Here is a 22,191-nt window from a genome sequence, read left to right as displayed (position 1 = left end):
CCTCCGCGGAGACAGCGCCCTTCCTTCCTTCCAGCCGTACGTACGCTCACCCTTCCCTTCGTGCCACGCCCACCCCTACGTTTATACACATTCTCATTGTACAGATTGTTGCGGCCCTGCCCGGAGGCAGAGCGCTCCAAAAAATCAATTTGACTCTTTGACGTTCCCCTCCACGGAAATCTTTAGTAAAAGGCGAAAGATTTGTGCGTGAATGAAGAGAAACCCGAGCTATAGCCATGTAGGCTCAGGCGTCCCGCTACGCCAACCTAAAGCCTAGCTCGTTTGTTCGCGGTAACAAGGGAGGAGCCTGCGGGGCTGTGGCTTGTTGGCAACATCAGGCAGGCAGGCAGGCAGGCAGGCAGGCAGGGCTGGCAGGCTATAATGGAGAGAGAGAGAGAGAGAGGAGGGGAAAAAACAGTAACAATCTCAAAAAAAAAAAAAAAAAAAAAAAAAAAAAAAGAACAAAAACGGAGGGAAAACTGCAAACCGCCGAAAGGGGAGTGGCCTCCGCTCGCACTGCATTTGTGACCAGCTGACAAGGCAGTGAGAGAGACAGAGACCACTCACTCCCCTTCATTCTTACTTATTCTGGTTTTTTTTAAAGGAGTGAGCGCTTTTGGCTGCTTTGTTTTATTTATTCACACAGACAGACAGACAGAGACAGACAGACAGACAAATCAACCAACAAATGTAAAAATAAAGTTTTATAATATTATATATATATATATATATATATATATATATATATATATATATATACATACACACACACACACACACACACACACACACACACACACACACACACACACACACACACACATATTACAAATTCATTAAAATAAACAGGCTGATCATACCATACAACCAGCAACAAACTCTTTCTTTTCCACACGTTTAGGAAGGTGCACCGTTCCTGGAGGTACTGCAATACCAGGTCGATGCGTGGGGCGAACGGGGCAAGCCCCTGTTTCGCCTCCCTGTTCTAAAAATCCATTTAATATGAAGTCCTCATATAGAGGACGTATCAGATATTAAACTGATAAGAACAGATTTTTTTTTTTTTTGACAATGTTTATTGATACTTTACACCAATAGATACAACGTCACTTTTATGTTAAAAGCAGCATACACATTAGATAAAAAGATGGTTAAAAGACACAATATTCATGCATTTTAAAACCATTTTTACAATCTTTTCTCTTTTAAAAGCCACATCCTTGCGTCTGTTAAAATAGTACATAAAAGGTTTCATTATAGAAGCATTTTAAAAGCCCTTAAAGTCCAAAACAGTTTAATATCATAAAACCTTTTCAATGTCAAATTCACTACTTTGTGTATTGTCCTTTTCAGATGTATTGCAAACCCTGCTCCCCCCCGTCCAAGACCACAAGGAGAGAGGAAGGCAGAGATGAACCCAGCCGGGAGGCCGAGGTGCGTGCATCCGCAGCTCCTCCCGCCCTCCGTCGAGGTCCCTTCCTGTGCGTCTCCAGAGGAAATCCTCCCCTGAGCCCGCTGTCTCCTTTCAGGCATCCCTGTCCCCTCAGGAAACGTCGGCGGGAGCCCCGGTCGGTGGTGGCAGGGACCCCCCTGCGTGTGACCTCGGCCCCCTCCTCCAAATGGCGACGCCCGGCGCCACCTGCAGCGTTGTTGTTACCATCTTTTTCATAGCGTGGAGGGGCACCGTGACGCGCTTCCCCACCAGCAGGTTGCGGGAGGTCCACAGTGCGGCCGTCACGCTTGTAAGGGTGAGCCAGAGTGCCTCGAATTCTTTTGATGGTAACTTTTCTACACCCTGGCCCACCCCGTTCACCGCTAACCGGTAACTTTGCGGGTGGACCTCCCCTGCTGGCAGGCTTGGGCATTCCAGGGGGCCGATCGCGGCCCACAGGTCCCTGGCCACGCTGCACTCCCAAAGGACGTGCCGCACGGTCTCAGGCTGGCCGCAGCCTGGCCGTGGGCACACTGCCGTTGCCCCCATGCCCCGGGAGTGCATCACCGCCCGGACCGGGAGGACTTCATGGGCCACCATCCAGGTAAGGTCCTTCTGTTTGTTCCGGAGGGCCGGGTGGGCCGCGTTCGCCCACACTCTCCGAGCCTCCGCCGTCGTCATCCCCACCACTCTGCTCACCTCCTCACGATCCTGAACAAGGGAGACCAGGGTTTTAGCATTTGTCATTTCTTGAACAGTGCATTTTTCCAACTCATACTTTTTTAAAAATTTCTTAATAAAAAGGTATTCGTGTGGCAGTTTAAAAGATACTGGCGTTCTTAAATCTGGTTTTAAAATGCCTATGGTTTGCAGATAGGACCCCATCCAGAACCGAGCCATAATGGCCGTCTTGGTCCTGGATGGGGATGTTGCATACTCTATATGTGCTGCTGTAAATTTGCTGCCTAAAAACAGGTGGGGGTCTGGGAGCCCCTTCCCTCCATTTTCCGGTCTCTTCTTTACTGTCTCTCTTCTCAGGCGCTCCCACTTGGACCCCCACAGGAAGTAGAAGATCGCCCGATCCAAACCTAAAAGAAAGCTCCTTGGAGGACTAAAAACAGAGCACAGCAATAAAAGCAGAGGTAAAATCACCGCTTTTATCACTAAAATTTTCCCTTCTAAAGTCAATTGTCTTAGTCCCCACAGTCCAAGTCTCTGTCTAACTTTCCCTAAGGTTGTTGTCCAATTTCCGCTCCCTCCTCCTGCCCGGTCAAATTTCACCCCTAAAATCCTGATGTTTGTTTCTTTAAAATTTACCCCTAAAACAGTTGGTACGTTCGTCCATGGTCCAAAGAGCTGTGCCTCAGTCTTGTTTCGGTTCAGTTTGGCTCCAGAGGCCCTCCCAAACCATTCTGTTACCTCTAGGGTCCTCTGGGCCGACACCATGTCTGTGCATAAAACTGTCACGTCGTCCATGTATAATGAACATTTCACCGTCAGTCCCCCTGGCAGAGTCAGTCCATTGATCCATTGGTCCCTTCTCAAGATTTGCGCCAGTGGTTCCATGCATGTGACGAACAGGAGCGGGGATAAGGGACAACCCTGCCGTACTCCTGAGCGAATAGTGATCGCCTTGGAGAGGTGCCCATTTACCAAAATTCTGCTATTGATGTCGTTGTACAACAGGCCCACCCATGCTATGAACCTCCCGGGGAACCCCATCTTTTGCAGTACCTGAAACAGGTACTGGTGTGAGACCCGATCAAAAGCTTTTTCGAAATCTAAATTTAATGCTAATAACCGAATGTTTCTGTCTCTCACATAACAGATGGAGTCACGGATCAGGATCAAGTTGTCCGTGATCCTCCGCCCCGGCACTGCGCAAGCTTGATCTGGGTGAATCACGTCTTCTAAAACCAATGACATTCGTCTTGCTAAAATTCTGCTAAAAAGCTTACAATCGACGTTTAAAAGTGTGATAGGTCTCCAATTGCTGATCTCTGATTTTTCCCCTTTTTTGTGCAGCAGAGTCACTATCCCTGACCTAAAACTGTCGGGTAAAACGTCACAAGTCTGGAAGTCTGTAAAAATACATAAAAGGTCCCCTACTAAAATGTCCCAAAAGGTTTTGTAAAACTCCACGGGGAGCCCATCCTCTCCCGGGGACTTCCCTGTTTTAAAACCTTTTAAAACATTTTGTAGTTCCTCTGTCGTAAAATCTGTAGTTAAAAGTTCATCATCTTTAATTTTATTTTCCAATAAATTGGTCACTTCTTCCATTGTTGTTTTGTGTGTTTTCTTTTCACCATATAAATCTTCATAAAACCTTTCTACCACCCCCATGATCCCATGATTTGTATTCATTATTTTGTCTCCATCTTGTAATTTAGTAACCCCTCCTCCCCGCGCCACTGTTTTCTTAAAAAAATATCTTGTACATTTTTCCCCCTCTTCTAGTTCCTGTTCTTTACAAGTCATTATATGTCTTTTGCTTACCTCCTCCATTAAAAGTCTCATTTCTTCTCTTACCTGTTTTATTTCCTCATTAAAATCAAACCCTTGGTTTACCAGATTAAAATACCTCTGTAACCTTCTTTGCAGCCCCATCATGCGCCTTTTCTGTTTTTTCTTTTTAAAAGTTCCCACCCTTTTAAAAAACGTCTTGGTCCTTCCCTTTACCATCTCCCACCACTGTGCACGTGAATCGTACAGGTCTTGGAGGGACTGCCAAAGTCTGTACTGCTCCCTGTATTCGTCTCTCACCCCTTCATCCTGCAGCAGGGAGCAGTTCAGCTTCCACAGCCCTCCCCCTATCGTCACATCTGTGGGGAAAGAAAGGGTGCAAGACAGTAAGGCGTGGTCTGAGAAAAACATGGGGATCAATCTAGCATCTGATGGTGGGCAGTCACGTGTGAGGATGTAGTCAATTCTGGAGGCCCGGGAACCATCACCACTCGACCAGGTGAAGCCCTCCTCCCGTGGATGCATGGTCCTGTAACAGTCCACTAAATTAAAATCAGTTATCAGATTTGCCAATCTTCCCGATGTTTTGTCTAGTTTAAAACTCTCTCCCACATTCCTCCTGTCTTTCTTAGTTAAAACACAATTAAAATCCCCACCCACTACTATCGGATCCCTCCCCAGCATGTGGGGCTGCAAATCCTCCAGCAAACCATATCTTTCCTCTTTTTCATTAAAACCATACACATTTAAGACTTTAAAATCCCTCCCTAAAAAATGCAAATTAGCTAAAATGGCCCGCCCATCACTCACCACAGTGCAGTCCTTCACCACAAGTCTAGGGTTATTTATTAAAATAGCAACACCATCTGACTTGTTGTAGTGCGACCCACTCCAGAGAGAGGGACCCGCAGCCCAGCGCTGCTCCCAGTCTCTGTATGATCTCAGGAAGGGGATTGCACATTCTTGTAATAAAATGATATCGGCTGTCACTGTTCCTAAAAAAGTCAGAATGCTCTGTGCTCTCAAAGGTGCTCTCACACTCCTCACATTAATGGTGGCGATCGTGAGAGACATGAGCACGTTTAAAAGGAGGTAAAACCACAACATTCTTGGCTGACCTAAAAGCAAACGGAACTAGAAACATTTCAACACAATAAAATCCATTAAAACTAGTCTAAATCCATTCCTAAAACCACTTCCATTTTCCTTCTGCCAGGGTGAAAGAAGTCTAGGACTGGAAAGTCTTCTACCTCAGTTCGGTTGGGAGTCGATGCTCCTCCTCTTGGTGGGAGGTGTAGAAAAGATACCTCGTTTGGTGAACTGCCTGGCCAGCAGGGGTCGGATCTCTCTAGAGAAGGAGTATCCTCATCCGCTGCCGGTCTCTGCTTTTTCTCTGTGTTGTCCGCTAGAGGAGACTCTGCCGGTCTTTTTGTCATCTGTGCACATGGGAACGACACTTCCAATTCTCCCTCCAAACCCGATGAACTTACCTCTGAGTCTGTCTGCATTGAGGGTGGATCAGCTTTTTCCCCAACTTCCTCCACCCTTTCTTCTTCCTTGCTTTTCTCCGGCTGTTCTGGGTGTGAGCTCCCCCTAGCTTCAGGGATGTCATCCTCCTGAAACTGAGAGGCTCCCCTTCCCGCCAAAACCTCTGGCCCCGCCCCTTCTTCCCCGGCCTCCTCATTTACCTCTTGACCATGCTGCTTTTCAGCCATTTTGTTTTCCTCCATTTTGTCTTCCGCCATCTTTGCCCTTTTTAATTTGTTGGCAAAGGAGAGTGGGCAATCTCTGAAGAGGTGAGTATTTTCCCCACAGAGGTTGCACTTTCTGCCATTTGGGCACTCATGAAAGGAGTGCCCTATTTCTCTACATTTACCACAAACTTTCTGGGTACATGCTTCAGCTAAATGCCCCATTTCACCACACTTGCGGCATGTTTTGGGCATCCCCTGATAGTGAATGTAACCTCTGTTCTCCCCCAAGACAATCATTTGTGGCAAATGCTTCAAACCCATATAACCGTTGGCATCTTCCCACTGTCTTATCGGTACCCTCCATGTACAGTTCCAAATTCTGTCCTCATCCAAAACCTTCACCGGTGCACCCATTACATAGCAGTACCTACACAACCATTGACAAATGTCCTGTCCACTTACAATTTCATTAAACATCTTTACAATTACTACCTTCCTAGTATGGTCTGACAATTTTTCTAAATTGAACATTTTAAAATGTTCCTGTAGTCCCTCATATTTTCTCCAAAACTCATTTAGCAGTGTCTGAGATCCAAAGCTCACGTCAAAACCCTTGTTTTGTGGCAAAGATATGATACAATTTATCATTTCAGGTTTGAAACCCAACACCCCCTGTATCAATTTTCTTGAAAAATCAAGCCGAGACATATGAAGCAGCTTGCCCTCCTTATCTGACATGAAATAAAACCGCACACTGTGGTGCCTCCTCACGCCAGGCCGAGCGGCCGACATGGTGGAGGCACCCACAGCTTTTTAACTTTTTAATGGACTAACAGACTCTGTCAATTTTAAAATTTTAAAACTTTAAAACTTAAAAGGATTTAAAATTTTAAAATTTGTAAAAACCCTATGCCACAAGCCAATAAAACCTACCAAAACCCAGAAAAAGGACTTACCTTGTCTTTAAAAGGAAATTCACCCAACCACAACCTGTGAAAAAGAACACCCTACAAAATTAAAGCAAAAACCGTTAAATTTTCACACAAGAAATTTGAAAAAGGAAACCCTCTGGATTCTTTGAGTAACCAGTAATCCGGTTCTCAAACCCCAAGGGTCGATCGCTGTCTCCGCCCCTTGATCTTAGCCAAAAGGCCGAGAAGCGATAACCTGAAATGGGCGCTGGCCTGGGCGCCGGCCTCGCCGGCACAGGCCTCCCCTCCGCGGAGACAGCGCCCTTCCTTCCTTCCAGCCGTACGTACGCTCACCCTTCCCTTCGTGCCACGCCCACCCCTACGTTTATACACATTCTCATTGTACAGATTGTTGCGGCCCTGCCCGGAGGCAGAGCGCTCCAAAAAATCAATTTGACTCTTTGACGTTCCCCTCCACGGAAATCTTTAGTAAAAGGCGAAAGATTTGTGCGTGAATGAAGAGAAACCCGAGCTATAGCCATGTAGGCTCAGGCGTCCCGCTACGCCAACCTAAAGCCTAGCTCGTTTGTTCGCGGTAACAAGGGAGGAGCCTGCGGGGCTGTGGCTTGTTGGCAACATCAGGCAGGCAGGCAGGCAGGCAGGCAGGCAGGGCTGGCAGGCTATAATGGAGAGAGAGAGAGAGAGAGGAGGGGAAAAAACAGTAACAATCTCAAAAAAAAAAAAAAAAAAAAAAAAAAAAAAAAGAACAAAAACGGAGGGAAAACTGCAAACCGCCGAAAGGGGAGTGGCCTCCGCTCGCACTGCATTTGTGACCAGCTGACAAGGCAGTGAGAGAGACAGAGACCACTCACTCCCCTTCATTCTTACTTATTCTGGTTTTTTTTAAAGGAGTGAGCGCTTTTGGCTGCTTTGTTTTATTTATTCACACAGACAGACAGACAGAGACAGACAGACAGACAAATCAACCAACAAATGTAAAAATAAAGTTTTATAATATTATATATATATATATATATATATATATATATATATATATATATATATATATACATACACACACACACACACACACACACACACACACACACACACACACACACACACACACACACACACACATATTACAAATTCATTAAAATAAACAGGCTGATCATACCATACAACCAGCAACAAACTCTTTCTTTTCCACACGTTTAGGAAGGTGCACCGTTCCTGGAGGTACTGCAATACCAGGTCGATGCGTGGGGCGAACGGGGCAAGCCCCTGTTTCGCCTCCCTGTTCTAAAAATCCATTTAATATGAAGTCCTCATATAGAGGACGTATCAGATATTAAACTGATAAGAACAGATACTACACTTGATCTTAGCCAAAAGGCCGAGAAGCGATAACCTGAAATGGGCGCTGGCCTGGGCGCCGGCCTCGCCGGCACAGGCCTCCCCTCCGCGGAGACAGCGCCCTTCCTTCCTTCCAGCCGTACGTACGCTCACCCTTCCCTTCGTGCCACGCCCACCCCTACGTTTATACACATTCTCATTGTACAGATTGTTGCGGCCCTGCCCGGAGGCAGAGCGCTCCAAAAAATCAATTTGACTCTTTGACGTTCCCCTCCACGGAAATCTTTAGTAAAAGGCGAAAGATTTGTGCGTGAATGAAGAGAAACCCGAGCTATAGCCATGTAGGCTCAGGCGTCCCGCTACGCCAACCTAAAGCCTAGCTCGTTTGTTCGCGGTAACAAGGGAGGAGCCTGCGGGGCTGTGGCTTGTTGGCAACATCAGGCAGGCAGGCAGGCAGGCAGGCAGGCAGGGCTGGCAGGCTATAATGGAGAGAGAGAGAGAGAGAGGAGGGGAAAAAACAGTAACAATCTCAAAAAAAAAAAAAAAAAAAAAAAAAAAAAAAGAACAAAAACGGAGGGAAAACTGCAAACCGCCGAAAGGGGAGTGGCCTCCGCTCGCACTGCATTTGTGACCAGCTGACAAGGCAGTGAGAGAGACAGAGACCACTCACTCCCCTTCATTCTTACTTATTCTGGTTTTTTTTAAAGGAGTGAGCGCTTTTGGCTGCTTTGTTTTATTTATTCACACAGACAGACAGACAGAGACAGACAGACAGACAAATCAACCAACAAATGTAAAAATAAAGTTTTATAATATTATATATATATATATATATATATATATATATATATATATATATACATACACACACACACACACACACACACACACACACACACACACACACACACACACACACACACACATATTACAAATTCATTAAAATAAACAGGCTGATCATACCATACAACCAGCAACAAACTCTTTCTTTTCCACACGTTTAGGAAGGTGCACCGTTCCTGGAGGTACTGCAATACCAGGTCGATGCGTGGGGCGAACGGGGCAAGCCCCTGTTTCGCCTCCCTGTTCTAAAAATCCATTTAATATGAAGTCCTCATATAGAGGACGTATCAGATATTAAACTGATAAGAACAGATTTTTTTTTTTTTTTTTGACAAAGTTTATTGATACATTTCACCAATAAATACAAAGTCACTTATATTTTTAAAAAGACAGCATACATATTGGATAAAAGCATGGATAAAAAACATTGCAAACATACATTTTAAAACCATTCATACAAACTTCATCATTTTTAAAAGGCCACATTTATACATTTATTGCAATAGTACATTAAAAGGTTTTTAATATAGAAGCATCTTAAAATGCTTAAAAGTCCAGAACAGTTTAATATTATAAAAACCTTTTAACCTCATAATTAGTACATTTTGCATTGTCCTTTTCATATGCATTACAACCCTGTTCCCCCCTGCCCAGGACCCCGAAGAGAGAGGAAGGCAGGGATGAAGCCAGCCGGGAGGTGGGGTGCGTGCATCTGCGGCTCCTCCCGCCCTCCGTCGAGGCCCCTTCCTGTGCGTCTCCAGAGGAAGTCCTCCCCTGTGCCCGCTGTCTCCTTTCAGGCATCCTTGTCCCCTCAGGAAACGTCGGCGGGAGCCCCGGTCGGTGGTGGCAGGGACCTCCCTGCGTGTGACCTCGGCCCCCTCCTCCAAATGGCGACGCCCGGCGCCACCTGCAGCGTTGTTGTTACCATCCTTTTCATAGCGTGGAGGGGCACCGTGACGCGCTTCCCCACCAGCAGGTTGCGGGAGGTCCACAGTGCGGCCGTCACGCTTGTAAGGGTGAGCCAGAGTGCCTTGAATTCTTTGGATGGTAACTTTTCCACACCCTGGCCCACCCCGTTCACCGCTAACCGGTAACTTTGCGGGTGGACCTCCCCTGCTGGCAGGCTTGGGCATTCCAGGGGGCCGATCGCGGCCCACAGGTCCCTGGCCACGCTGCACTCCCAAAGGACGTGCCGCACGGTCTCAGGCTGGCCGCAGCCTGGCCGTGGGCACACTGCCGTTGCCCCCATGCCCCGGGAGTGCATCACCGCCCGGACCGGGAAGACTTCATGGGCCACCATCCAGGTAAGGTCCTTCTGTTTGTTCCGGAGGGCCGGGTGGGCCGCATTCGCCCACACTCTCCGAGCCTCCTCCGTCGTCATCCCCACCACTCTGCTCACCTCCTCACGATCCTGAACAAGGGAGACCAGGGTTTTAGCATTTGTCATTTCTTGTACTGTGCATTTCTCCAAATCATACTTTTTTAAGAATTTCTTAATAAAAAGGTACTCGTGTGGCAGTTTAAAAGATACTGGCGTTCTCAGGTCTGGTTTTAAAATGCCTATGGTTTGCAAATAAGACCCCATCCAGAACCGAGCCATGATGGCCGTCTTGGTCCTGGATGGGGATGTCGCATGTGCTATGTGTGCTGCTGTAAATTTGCTGCCTAAAAACAGGTGGGGGTCTGGGAGCCCCTTCCCTCCATTTTCAGGTCTCTTCTTTACTGTCTCTCTTCTCAGGCGCTCCCACTTGGACCCCCACAGGAAGTAAAAGATCGCCCGATCCAAACCTAAAAGAAAGCGCCTTGGGGGACTAAAAACAGAGCACAGTAATAAAAGCAAAGGTAAAATCACTGCTTTTATTACTAAAATTTTCCCTTCCAAAGTCAATTGTCTTAGTCCCCATAGTCCAAGTCTCTGTCTAACTTTCCCTAAGGTTGTTATCCAGTTTCCACTCCCTCCTCCTGCCCGGTCAAATTTCACCCCTAAAATCCTGATATTGGTTTCTTTAAAATTTACCCCTAAAACAGTTGGTACGTTCGTCCATGGTCCAAAGAGCTGTGCCTCCGTCTTGTCTCGGTTCAGTTTGGCTCCAGAGGCCCCCCCAAACCATTCTGTTACCTCTAGGGTCCTCTGGGCCGACACCATGTCTGTGCATAAAACTGTCACGTCGTCCATATATAATGAACATATCACCGTCAGTCCCCCTGGCAAAGTCAGTCCATTGATCCATTGGTCCCTTCTCAAGATTTGCGCCAGTGGTTCTATGCATGTGACGAACAGGAGCGGGGGTAAGGGGCAACCCTGCCGTACTCCTGAGCGAATAGTAATCGCCTTGGAGAGGTGCCCATTTACCAAAATTCTGCTATTGATGTCGTTATACAACAGGCCCACCCATGCTATAAACCTCCCCGGGAACCCCATCTTTTGCAGTACCTGAAACAGGTACTGGTGTGAGACCCGATCAAAAGCTTTTTCGAAATCTAAATTTAGTGCTAATAACCGAATGTTTCTGTCTCTCACATAACAGATGGAGTCACGGATCAGGATCAAGTTGTCCGTGATCCTCCGCCCCGGCACTGCGCAAGCTTGATCTGGGTGAATCACGTCTTCTAAAACCAATGACATTCGTCTTGCTAAAATTCTGCTAAAAAGCTTACAATCAACGTTTAAAAGTGTGATAGGTCTCCAATTTCTGATCTCTGATTTTTCTCCTTTTTTGTGCAGCAGAGTCACTATCCCTGACCTAAAACTGTCAGGTAAAACGTCACAAGTCTGGAAGTCTGTAAAAATACATAAAAGGTCCCCTACTAAAATGTCCCAAAAGGTTCTATAAAACTCCACGGGGAGCCCATCCTCTCCCGGGGACTTCCCTGTTTTAAAACCTTTTAAAACATTTTGTAGCTCTTCTGTCGTAAAATCTGTAATTAAAATTTCACCATCTTTTATTGTATTTTCCAAAAAATTTGTCACTTCTTCCATTGTTGCGTTGTGTGTTTGTTTTTCACCATATAAATCTTCATAAAACCTTTCTACCACCCCCATAATCCCATGGTTTGTATCCTGTTTTTTATTCCCATCTTTCACTTCAGTCATCCCACCACCCCGTGCCATAGTTTTCTTAAAAAAGTACCGTGTACACTTTTCCCCTTCTTCCAATTCCTGTTCTTTACAAGTCATTATATACTTTTTGCTCATCTCCTCTGTTAAAAGCATCATCTCTTCCTTTACTTTCTTTATTTCCTCTTTAAAATCATACCCATGATTTACCAGATTAAAATACCTCTGCAGCCGTTTTTGCAGCCCCAACATGCGTCTTTCCTGTTTCTTCTTTTTAAAACTTCCCACCCTTCTAAAAAAAGTCTTGGTCCTCCCCTTCACCATCTCCCACCATTGTGCTCGTGTACTGTACAAGTCTTGGAGGGACTGCCAGAGCTTGTACTGCTCCCTGTATTCTTCTCTTACTTCCTCTTCCAGCAACAGGGAGCAGTTTAGCTTCCACAGCCCTCCCCCTATCGTCACATCTGTGGGGAAAGAAAGGGTGCAAGACAGTAAGGCGTGGTCTGAAAAAAACATGGGGATCAATCTAGCATCTGATGGCGGGCAGTCACGTGTAAAAATGTAGTCAATTCTGGAGGCCCGGGAACCATCACCACTCGACCAGGTGAAGCCCTCCTCCTGTGGATGCATGGTCCGGTAACAGTCAACTAATTTAAAATCCACTTTCAGGTTGGTCAACCTCCCAGACGTTTTATCTAATTTAAAACCATCTCCCACGTTTTTTCTGTCTTTACTAGTTAAAACACAGTTAAAATCCCCGCCCACTATTAAAGGAGCCCTCCCCAGCATGTGGGGCTGCAAATCCCCAAACAATTCAAACCTCTCTTCTTTTTCATTAAAACCATACACATTTAAAACCTTAAAATCCCTCCCTAAAAAATGCAAATTAGCTAAAAGGGCCCGCCCATCCCTCACCACGGTGCAGCCCTTCACCACAATCCTGGAGTTTCTGATTAAAATAGCGACACCATCAGCCTTATTGTAGTGCGACCCACTCCAGAGGGAGGGACCCGCAGCCCAACGCTGCTCCCACTCTCTGTAAGATTTCCGGAAGGGGATCGCACACTCTTGTAATAAAATCACATCAGCATTTACAGTTTCTAAAAATGTTAAAATACTCTGTGCTCTTAGGGGTGCCTTCACACTTCTCACATTTATGGTGGCGATTGTGAGAGACATGAGCATATATTTAAAAGGGAGATGTACAAACATTCTTATATTACTTTGCATCTTAATTTTTCTTAAATCTTAAAAAATTTAAACCATGGACACCTCCTCCTCTGTCTCTTCCTGCCCCCCGGGGAGGGGGGGTGGGGGTGGGGTAGGGGGAGGTGGAGAGGGGAAGGGGAAGGGGGAGAGAGGTGAGAAAGGTGGTGTGTCCTCAATTATGGAATCCTCCGGTGGTACAATTTTGGGTGTGGGTGTTCTTAACCTTATTTCTAGGAAAGATACCCCATTTGGTGACCCTTCTGGCCACGTCCTGTTCCCCTCTGAGGACCCGGTTGCGTCTTGCTCCATTCGATGTTTCTTCTCCACCATGTCCACCAGAGGAGACCCTGCCGGCCTCTTCCCTGTTTGTGTACTTACCCCTTCTTTCTCTTCTAGCACCGTCTCCATTACACATTCCTTGTCTTTTCCAACTCCTGTCTCTTCCTTTCCACTTGTTTGTCCCTCCTTCTCTCCCTTTTCCTCTTCCTGATCCCGGTCCTTTGCCTCGGTCTCCTGGCTGGGGGCGGGGGCCTGCTGGTTGGTTGATTTTCCCGCCATTCCACTTGGCCCCGCCCCTTCTTCTTCCTCCTGCTGCCTTGCCTTCTGACCATGCTGCCAGGCGGCCATTTTCTCCTTCATGTCGGCGGCCATCTTGGCTGCCTTCATTTTGTTTGCATAGGACCTGGGACAATCTCTAAACAGATGGTTATTGGCTCCACACAGATTACACAATCTCCCATTTGGGCACTCCTCGAAGGAGTGCCCAATTTCTCTACACTTTTTACACACAACTTCCTGGCATGCCTCGGCTAAATGTCCCATACGACCACATTTTCGGCACAGTTTTGGCATCCCCTGATAAAAAATGTAGCCCCGGTTTTCACCCAACACTATCATAGAGGGTAGATGTCTAAGACCCAGATATCCTTCTGGGTCTTCCCACTGTTGTATGGGGACTCTCCAAGAGCCTGTCCATACACCGTCCTCGTCTACCACTTTCATAGGTGGGCTTTTTACCGTGCAAAATCTGGCCAGCCATGTCCTAATGTCTTCTCCAGTCACAGTTTCATTGAACATTCTAACAATCACCACTTTGTGTGAATTATCAGAAAGCTTTTCCACTGTGAACATGGAGAACTGGTCTTTAACCGTTTCATATCTATGCCAAAAGTCCTGTAACTGGTGTGTTGTGCAGAAGCTTACATCAAAACCCTTATTTCCTGGTAGCGAAATCAAACAGTTCAAATCAGAGACAGAAAAGCCGAGAGCACCCTGGAGAAGCTTCCTTGAGAAGTCCAACCTCGACATCCCAAGAAGTTTCCCCTCTACTTCTTTAAATAAGAGTCGGACACTGTGGTGCCTCCTCACACCGGCCCGAGGAGCCGACATGGTGGAGGCACCACCACTTGGAATTCACAGACAACACACTAAAAAGTTCTCCAATAAATAACTAAAAAGGTAAAAAAGGTAAAAGGGCTGTAAAAGGGATCAAAACAAGTCTAAAAGCAAATTAAGAACTAAATTAGACAGTCCCTAAAATAAGAGTCTCCTAAAAAAGTTCTAAAATTTACTTACCTTGTACTTTGACCTCTTTTTCCAGCAGTCACACGAAACCGTGTAGAGAAAATTTCCCTTCCAGAGCTTTTCGCCGCCAAAGCGCCTCCTGCCCTGAAAGTCGATCCCAGTCCCGACCTCTTGATCTTAGCCAAAAGGCCGAGAAGCGAACTGATAAGAACAGATTTTTGGTTCAAAGTGTGTTTATTTTGTCACATACGTAAAACATTGTTCATTACATTCAGTATTTATGTATGCATTTCTTTTAAAACAGTTTATACATTGCCATGACTGGTATGTACATGCATGAATAAATAAATAAATAAATAAGTGAATGGCTGAATAAATAAATAAGTTTGTACATGAATAAAAACCATTTAAAATACAAGGTTCAAAATTGTCTTTGTCTTTTTGTTTCCTCCAAGACATACACAATGCGGGGAAAAGGTCTGGTCCTTTGGGTTCAGTAAAAAAACCATCAGCTAATACAACATTACATGCAAGGCACAATACAACATAAAACCAGCAATCAACGTGTGGGTAGGTCTCTGTTCATTAAGTCCCCTCTCTGAGCCGCACTAATTGACGAGGAGACCGAGGGGGGAGGCCCGGGTGTCACAACGCCCGGTGCACGCACCCCACCCCTTGCACCCAGCGGAGGTCCTCCCCTCGCCTGCTGTCCCTGATCAGGCAAACTGTTCCCTCCAGGGGCGTCGGCAGGGGCCCCGGCTGGGGATGACGGGGACCCCCCTGCGTGAAGCCTCGGCCCCCTCCTCCAAATACACTCGCGCGGTGCACCCTGCAGCGACGATGTTACCAGCGCTTGCATAGCGTGCAGGGGCACCGTCACTCGCTTCCCTACCAGCAGGTTGCGGGAGGTCCATAAGGCGCTTTTCACACTGTTAAGGGTGAGCCAGAGTGTTTCAAATTCCTTGGCTGGTAACGTGTCTACACCCTGACCCACCCCGCTTATCGCTAGCCGATAGTCTCGTGCGTGGACCTCCCCTGCTGGCAGGCTTGGGCATTTCAGGGGGCCGACAGTGGCCCACAGGTCCCTCGCCACCCTGCACTCCCAGAGTGCGTGCCGCACGGTCTCAGGTTCGCCACACCCGGGCCGCGGGCACGTTGCTGTTGTCGCCATACCCCGGGAGTGCATGACCGCCCGGACTGGGAGGACCTCATGGGCTGCAAGCCACGACAGGTCTTTATTTCTGTTGGGCAGGGATGGGTGTGCTGCGTTCCGCCACACCTTCTGAGCCTCCCGCTGTGTGAGCCCTGGAATCCGGCTCACCTCCTCTCGTTCCTGCACACAACCCACAATTTCCTTTGCATTAGTCAAGACCTTCTCACCCGATTGCTCTATGTTATATTTCCTTAAAAACTTTTGAATGAAAACATGTGTTTGTGACATTTTAAAAGCTACAGGGGTCTTTAGGTCCAGGGCAAGCAGGCCTAGGCTCCTCAGGTAAGACCCTATCCAAAACCTTGACGTTGCCGCCGCTTTGTTTTTTCTCCATTCAGTCAACAGTGCATACTTCACATGGAGCGCGATGAATTGGCTGCCTAGGAACAGGTGAGGGTCCGGGAGGCCTTTTCCTCCCTTCTCTTTACTTTTCTTCACTACCTCTCTCCTCAGTCTCTCCCATTTTGACCCCCACAAGAAATAGAAGACCGCCCGATCCAGACCTAGCAAAAAATGTCTAGGAGGGGGGAAAACTGAACATGTCAATAAAAACAGTGGTAAAATCACAGCTTTGATTATTAGGATCTTTCCTTCCATGGTCAGTTTTCTTAACCCCCAAAACCCCAATTTTTTCCTTGCTTTCCCTAGCAGGTCTGTCCAGTTATCTTTCCCCAGTCCGTCCTTGTTAAAATGTACTCCTAAGATTTTAAAACCTGTAGCCTTAAAATCCACCTCTAAATCCACATGTTCCCCTTGCCATGGCCCAAACAATTGTGCTTCTGATTTCTTTCTATTTAAACGAGCGCCTGCGGCTCTACCGTACCATTCTGTCAGCTCTAGCGCTCTCTGTGCCGATAAAACGTCCCTACATAAAAGTGTCACGTCGTCCATATAAAGAGAGCATGTCGCGGTCAGTCCTCCTGGTAGGTCCAGTCCTTTGATCCATTTGTCCCTTCTCAAGATCTCTGCGAGCGGTTCAATGCCTGCCACAAACAACAAGGGGGATAAGGGGCAACCCTGCCGCACTCCTGAGCATATATTCACTGCTTTTGACATGTGCCCATTTACAATGAATCTGCTGGTAATGTCTTTATACAGCAGGCCCACCCACTTTAAAAATCTCCCAGGGAAACCCATTTTTTGCAGCACCTCAAAGAGGTACTGGTGCGAGACCCGATCAAAGGCTTTTTCGAAATCTAAATTTAAGACTAACAATCGAATGTTTCTGTCTCTCGCAAAACAGATGGAGTCCCGGATCAGTACTAGGTTGTCCGTGATCCGACGCCCTGGAACCGCGCAGGCTTGATCCGGGTGGATCACGTCAGGTAAAACTGTCGACATCCTAAGAGCTAAAAGCTTGCTAAAAATTTTGCAGTCACAGTTTAATAATGTGATTGGTCGCCAGTTTCTGATGTCAGTCCTATCCCCTTTTTTGTATAAAAGTGAGACTGTCCCTGCTCTAAAACTCTTGGGTAAAATGGACAAGTTTGAAAATTCATTAAAAACCACTAAAATGTCTTCTGCTAAAACATTCCAAAAGGTTTTATAAAATTCCACCGGGAGTCCATCTTCCCCTGGGGATTTGCCTACTTTAAAACCTTTAAGACTGTTGTCTAAGTCTTCTCTAGTAAAATTTTGTTCTAAAACCCCTGGGTCTTGTATTGTGTTATTTAAAAAACCCACCACCTCCCTCCTGACATCCATGTTTGTCACTTTTTCCCCATACAGCTGAGTATAAAACCTCTCCACCACCCCTATAATTTCTTCATTTGTCTTTGCAATTAACCCATCTTCCTTCAACTCAGTAAAGCCTTCGCTTCGTGCCACTATTTTCTTAAAAAAATATCTGGTGCATTTCTCCCCTAACTCTATCTCTTTTTCTTTGCACCTTGCAATAAAACCCCTACTCTTTAATTCACTTAAAAGCTTCATTTCTTCCTTTACTTCATGTATATCTTCTGTATAATCAAAACCCTGATTTAAAAGATTAAAATACCTTTGTAACCTTTTTTGCAGCCCCTTCATACGTCTATTTTGTTTGTCTTTCTTTTCCTTCCCTTTTCTCTTAAAAAACGTCTGGGTCCGTCCCTTCACCATCTCCCACCATTGTGCCCGTGTATCGTATAGGTCTTGGAGGGTTTGCCAGAGGCTATACTGCTCCCTGTAGGCTTCCAGTATGTGCTCATCCTCCAACAGGGAGCAGTTCAGCCTCCACAACCCTCCCCCTATCGTCAAATCAGTGGGGAAACTTACAGTGCACATTAACATTTGGTGATCAGAAAAAAACATGGGGGCCAATGTTGCATCTGTGGGCGGGCATTTTCTTGTAAACAAAAAATCGATTCGGGAGGCTCTGGTACCATCACCACTACTCCAGGTGAAGCCCTCCTCCCTTGGATGCAGTTTCTTAAAACAGTCAACTAATTTAAGATCACTTATCAGGTCTTTTAATCTGTTAGAAGAAATATCTAGTTTAAAACTATCATCTCTCCTCTTTCTATCCCGACTGGATAAAACACAATTAAAATCCCCCCCTAAAATCAATGGACCCCTCCCACACAAATGGGGCTGCAAATCCTCCCACAGTCCCACCCTCTCCTGTTTATCATTATAACCATACACATTTAAAACAGTAAAATCCACCCCTAAAAAGGTCAAGTGGGCTAAAAGTGCCCGCCCATCTCTCACCACCGTGCTGCCCTTTACTAGTATCCTAGGGTTTCTTATTAAAATCGCCACTCCATCTACCCTACTGTATTGCGACCCGCTCCAGAGAGAGGGACCCGCAGCCCATCGCTGCTCCCAATCTCTATATGAGCTCAAAAAAGGGAGTGCGCACTCCTGTAGTAATAAAACATCTACTTTCATATTATGTAAAAAGGACAGGATACTCTGTGCTCTAAGTGGAGCTCGCACGCTTCTCACATTGATTGTGGAGATGGTCAGCTCCATGAGCAAGAGGTAAATTAAAAACATTACACCCACTATGCTTACACTCATACACATTTCAGATATTTACACTCTATTCAAACTATAAAATTACCTCAACCAATTTCTTGGGAGATGTCCTCCTCCTTTATCGCTAAAACTTTAGAGAGTCTGAATAGATCCGCATTTCCTACTTCCGAATCCTCTGATGATACTTCCTGTCGTGTGCGTGGTGTGGAGGATTTCAGGTGAATCTCTAAAAAGGACCCCCCCGACCATGATCGACTCGAGTCGTCCGTATGGGTCGCCTCTCTATGCTTTTTCTCATTTAAAACTGATAAAGGGGATTCAGCAGGCCGCTTTGAGGGCTGTGTACTTGGGAGAGAAACCAAAATGTTTGTTTCTCCACTGCTCTCTTCTGACACTGTCTCCATAGTTTCAGTTACAGTTTCCACCTCTTTCTCCCCTTCCTCCTCCCCCTCATCTCCTCCCTGAGCCTGTTCTTCCCCCTCCCCCTCTTTATTTTTATTTCCTGTACCTCCCTTTCCTATACTCACCTCACTTACCTCTCTTACCTCACTTACCACTTGACTTGCCACTTGATCTGCCCCCTGCTGGGGAGGCTGGGGGTTACTTCTCACTCCACTTGGCCCCGCCTCTGGCTCCTCCTCCGGCTCCTCCTCCACTTCCTGTTCCTTCTCCCCGGCCATTTTGTTTCCCTGTTTGCCATGCTTGGCGGCCATCTTGGGACCTTGGGACTTAAGCTTGTTGGCAAAAGAATCTGGGCAATCCCTGTAGAGGTGGTCTGAGCTTCCACAGAGGTTGCACATTCTGCCATTGGGACACTTCTCAAAAGTATGCCCAATTTCTCTACACTTCCCACAAAATAATTTGTCACATGCATCAGCAAAATGCCCCATCTCCCCACACCGTCTACATGTCTTTGGCATTCCCTGATAGAAAACATATCCCCTGTTTTCACCCAAGACAATTGTTTGTGGCAAGTGTTTCAAACCCATATAACCTGATTTGAGCTCCCATTGTTTTATGGGGATCCTCCAGGCACAGGTCCAAACGCCGTCATCGTCCACCACCTTCACAGCATCTCCCATCACAGTACAAAACCTGCTCAACCATGCACAAATATCCTCGGCACACACGGTTTCATTAAACATTCTTATTATTACCACCTTTCTTGTATGGTCAGTTAATTTTTCAATCTCAAACAAGTCGAATTTTTCCTTTGCATTTTCCCATCTTACCCAAAAATCATTTAACAGGGCTCCTGAACAAAAGCTCACGTCAAACCCCTTGTTCTGGGGCAATGCAATGATACAATTAAAAGCATTTGGGCTAAACCCCAAAATCTTTTGCATGTACTTTCGTGAGAAATCTAGCCGTGAAACTCGTTCTCTTTCTTCTCCTCCAATTTTTAAATGAAAACGCACGCTGTGGTGCCTCCTTGTGCCGGCACGAGCAGCCGACATGGTGGAGGCACCACTGCTTAACTTTTACAATGTGGTTCTGATAAAAGTCTAATAAATAGCTAAAACAGACTAAAAAGGTTGTAAAATAGATCAAAAACAAGTCTAAGAACGATTTAAGAACAGATTTTAGATAACCCTACAATAAAAGGTCTCTCTAAAACTGTTAAAAGGAACCGACTTACCTTGTAGTTGACCTTTAGAATAAACACACTCGTAGTGTAGAAAATAAATTTCCTTTGAAGCCTTCCGCCGTAAAACGTCTTCTGCCTCAAAGGTCGATCCCCGTCTCGTCCTCTTGATCTTAGCCAAAAGGCCGAGAAGCGATAACCTGAAATGGGCGCTGGCCTGGGCGCCGGCCTCGCCGGCACAGGCCTCCCCTCCGCGGAGACAGCGCCCTTCCTTCCTTCCAGCCGTACGTACGCTCACCCTTCCCTTCGTGCCACGCCCACCCCTACGTTTATACACATTCTCATTGTACAGATTGTTGCGGCCCTGCCCGGAGGCAGAGCGCTCCAAAAAATCAATTTGACTCTTTGACGTTCCCCTCCACGGAAATCTTTAGTAAAAGGCGAAAGATTTGTGCGTGAATGAAGAGAAACCCGAGCTATAGCCATGTAGGCTCAGGCGTCCCGCTACGCCAACCTAAAGCCTAGCTCGTTTGTTCGCGGTAACAAGGGAGGAGCCTGCGGGGCTGTGGCTTGTTGGCAACATCAGGCAGGCAGGCAGGCAGGCAGGCAGGCAGGGCTGGCAGGCTATAATGGAGAGAGAGAGAGAGAGAGGAGGGGAAAAAACAGTAACAATCTCAAAAAAAAAAAAAAAAAAAAAAAAAAAAAAAGAACAAAAACGGAGGGAAAACTGCAAACCGCCGAAAGGGGAGTGGCCTCCGCTCGCACTGCATTTGTGACCAGCTGACAAGGCAGTGAGAGAGACAGAGACCACTCACTCCCCTTCATTCTTACTTATTCTGGTTTTTTTTAAAGGAGTGAGCGCTTTTGGCTGCTTTGTTTTATTTATTCACACAGACAGACAGACAGAGACAGACAGACAGACAAATCAACCAACAAATGTAAAAATAAAGTTTTATAATATTATATATATATATATATATATATATATATATATATATATATATATATATATACATACACACACACACACACACACACACACACACACACACACACACACACACACACACACATATTACAAATTCATTAAAATAAACAGGCTGATCATACCATACAACCAGCAACAAACTCTTTCTTTTCCACACGTTTAGGAAGGTGCACCGTTCCTGGAGGTACTGCAATACCAGGTCGATGCGTGGGGCGAACGGGGCAAGCCCCTGTTTCGCCTCCCTGTTCTAAAAATCCATTTAATATGAAGTCCTCATATAGAGGACGTATCAGATATTAAACTGATAAGAACAGATACTACACTTGATCTTAGCCAAAAGGCCGAGAAGCGATAACCTGAAATGGGCGCTGGCCTGGGCGCCGGCCTCGCCGGCACAGGCCTCCCCTCCGCGGAGACAGCGCCCTTCCTTCCTTCCAGCCGTACGTACGCTCACCCTTCCCTTCGTGCCACGCCCACCCCTACGTTTATACACATTCTCATTGTACAGATTGTTGCGGCCCTGCCCGGAGGCAGAGCGCTCCAAAAAATCAATTTGACTCTTTGACGTTCCCCTCCACGGAAATCTTTAGTAAAAGGCGAAAGATTTGTGCGTGAATGAAGAGAAACCCGAGCTATAGCCATGTAGGCTCAGGCGTCCCGCTACGCCAACCTAAAGCCTAGCTCGTTTGTTCGCGGTAACAAGGGAGGAGCCTGCGGGGCTGTGGCTTGTTGGCAACATCAGGCAGGCAGGCAGGCAGGCAGGCAGGCAGGGCTGGCAGGCTATAATGGAGAGAGAGAGAGAGAGAGGAGGGGAAAAAACAGTAACAATCTCAAAAAAAAAAAAAAAAAAAAAAAAAAAAAAAAGAACAAAAACGGAGGGAAAACTGCAAACCGCCGAAAGGGGAGTGGCCTCCGCTCGCACTGCATTTGTGACCAGCTGACAAGGCAGTGAGAGAG

General features: G+C 46.4%; 7 non-coding genes and 2 pseudogenes across 7 annotated transcripts; all 9 read right to left on the bottom strand.

Annotated features, from left to right (window-relative positions):
• Positions 1 to 112: 112 nt before the first annotated feature.
• LOC143500102 (U5 spliceosomal RNA) lies at positions 113 to 231 on the bottom strand. The gene has a single exon (XR_013126634.1). It is a non-coding gene; the product is annotated as a U5 spliceosomal RNA (small nuclear RNA).
• Positions 232 to 900: 669 nt separating this feature from the next.
• Positions 901 to 1,077, bottom strand: LOC143499869 (U2 spliceosomal RNA; annotated as a pseudogene).
• Positions 1,078 to 6,916: 5,839 nt separating this feature from the next.
• LOC143500101 (U5 spliceosomal RNA) lies at positions 6,917 to 7,035 on the bottom strand. The gene has a single exon (XR_013126633.1). It is a non-coding gene; the product is annotated as a U5 spliceosomal RNA (small nuclear RNA).
• A 682-nt stretch (positions 7,036 to 7,717) lies between these two features.
• Positions 7,718 to 7,908, bottom strand: LOC143499760 (U2 spliceosomal RNA). The gene has a single exon (XR_013126366.1). It is a non-coding gene; the product is annotated as a U2 spliceosomal RNA (small nuclear RNA).
• Positions 7,909 to 8,071: 163 nt separating this feature from the next.
• Positions 8,072 to 8,190, bottom strand: LOC143500100 (U5 spliceosomal RNA). Its single transcript, XR_013126632.1, has one exon. It is a non-coding gene; the product is annotated as a U5 spliceosomal RNA (small nuclear RNA).
• Positions 8,191 to 8,859: 669 nt separating this feature from the next.
• LOC143499850 (U2 spliceosomal RNA) lies at positions 8,860 to 9,041 on the bottom strand (annotated as a pseudogene).
• An 11,565-nt stretch (positions 9,042 to 20,606) lies between these two features.
• Positions 20,607 to 20,725, bottom strand: LOC143500098 (U5 spliceosomal RNA). Its single transcript, XR_013126630.1, has one exon. It is a non-coding gene; the product is annotated as a U5 spliceosomal RNA (small nuclear RNA).
• A 671-nt stretch (positions 20,726 to 21,396) lies between these two features.
• Positions 21,397 to 21,587, bottom strand: LOC143499759 (U2 spliceosomal RNA). Its single transcript, XR_013126365.1, has one exon. It is a non-coding gene; the product is annotated as a U2 spliceosomal RNA (small nuclear RNA).
• A 163-nt stretch (positions 21,588 to 21,750) lies between these two features.
• LOC143500097 (U5 spliceosomal RNA) lies at positions 21,751 to 21,869 on the bottom strand. Its single transcript, XR_013126629.1, has one exon. It is a non-coding gene; the product is annotated as a U5 spliceosomal RNA (small nuclear RNA).
• Between the last annotated feature and the right edge of the window lie 322 nt (positions 21,870 to 22,191).

Source organism: Brachyhypopomus gauderio, unplaced genomic scaffold, assembly GCF_052324685.1.
Source record: "Brachyhypopomus gauderio isolate BG-103 unplaced genomic scaffold, BGAUD_0.2 sc136, whole genome shotgun sequence".
Taxonomy (NCBI): Eukaryota; Metazoa; Chordata; class Actinopteri; order Gymnotiformes; family Hypopomidae; genus Brachyhypopomus; species Brachyhypopomus gauderio.
The sequence above is the reverse complement of the archived record's forward strand: the minus strand, read 5'-3'. Positions and strand labels throughout refer to the sequence as shown.